Source organism: Diachasma alloeum, unplaced genomic scaffold (assembly GCF_001412515.2).
Source record: "Diachasma alloeum isolate Michigan unplaced genomic scaffold, Dall2.0 Dall_scaffold_00859, whole genome shotgun sequence".
NCBI classification, from domain to species: domain Eukaryota; kingdom Metazoa; phylum Arthropoda; class Insecta; order Hymenoptera; family Braconidae; genus Diachasma; species Diachasma alloeum.
Window position 1 is genome coordinate 23,987 of NW_021680980.1, and position 232 is coordinate 24,218.

The following is a 232-nucleotide window of genomic DNA, read 5'->3' on the forward strand; positions in this document are numbered from 1 at the left end:
AATTAAAAATTCACTTCTCCCCTCCTAATTGAGATTAAGGGATGAAAAAAGAGCGGTTCGAGGGAGAATTAAATTTTTCATTCATTAACCCTCTTTCATCCCTTAATCTCTGTAACAAAAAATTTAAAACTGCCATAAAACTCAGGGGCCAGTAAGAAAACTAATTCTTTGGCAGCGCACACTGACTTTTCACTATTCGCCCGCGAATTAAAAATTCACCTCTCCCCTCCTA